Source organism: Tupaia chinensis, unplaced genomic scaffold, assembly GCF_000334495.1.
Source record: "Tupaia chinensis unplaced genomic scaffold, TupChi_1.0 Scaffold000532_1, whole genome shotgun sequence".
Classification (NCBI taxonomy): domain Eukaryota; kingdom Metazoa; phylum Chordata; class Mammalia; order Scandentia; family Tupaiidae; genus Tupaia; species Tupaia belangeri.
The window spans coordinates 8263950-8264814 of record NW_006160045.1 but is presented as its reverse complement, the minus strand read 5'-3'; the positions used below and the strand labels follow the sequence as shown (position 1 = coordinate 8264814).

At 54.5% G+C, this 865-nt stretch overlaps 1 protein-coding gene across 1 annotated transcript in view; it reads left to right on the top strand.

Moving 5' to 3' along the window:
* H3-3A (H3.3 histone A) overlaps positions 1-865 on the top strand; it is a 10575-nt gene that overhangs the window by 345 nt on the left and 9365 nt on the right. The gene's annotated exons all lie outside the window — the stretch shown is intronic.

Sequence of the window (865 nt, the reverse complement as noted above, 5' to 3'; positions counted from 1 at the left end):
AGCCCAACAGCAGCAACCGCCGCGGCGCCGAGCCTCTCTCCCTCCCCGCGCCCCTGGCTCCTCTTTCTTCGCTGAAATCCCGCCCGCCGCCCCTTCCCCGGACCCCAAACCTTCACCACGACCCGTGCGGGCCTCTTAACTACCGCCCCCGGGCCCCGGGCCCCAGTTTTCGGGCGGGAAAGGGGTGGAAATTGCCGCCGCTTCCCACCCCGGGGTAACTCGCTTTTTGCTGCCTCCCCACAGTTGTTGCTAAGCTTCACCATCTTGTCTCTCTTCTCTGGTCACCGACCATATTTTTTCCCCCGTTTCTCTCTTCCCCATTTCAAAAAAGGAGGAAAGATTTTTTAAAGAGGGACATTTTTTTCCCTTTTTTGGAGAAGCGGAAACTTGATGCATTTGAAATGCAAAAAAAAAACTTTTGCATTTTGGAGGGCGGCACGTGGCAGGGAATAGGGTATTTTCGAGCGATTTGCTGTTTTGTCTCTTTGGAAGGGAATCGGATACGTTTTGCGATTGTTTCCATTTTGTTCTGGTCTGGGAGCCGAGTTGGTGCTTGCGCGAGGCGCTGGGAGCGAGGCGGGCAGGTTGGGGACCCTGTGCCGAGGGCCCCGGAGGAGGCAAAACCAAAAGTTTATGTGGTGCTGGGGGTGGGCCGGTCGGCCGGTGTCGTGCGTTAATTAAAGCCTGGGTGCGGGGGCACTTTTATTGCATTGCGAAGAGCCTGCGAGGACGGTGCTTTGTAGAATGCTCGCTGGTGGTAGCTGTTGTTTCTCTTGCTTTTTTGAGACGCCTTCTTGGTAACCTAACTGCAAAAGGTGCAAAACCAAAAATGTTTTTAGATATTTACAGCAATCCATCGGCTGGC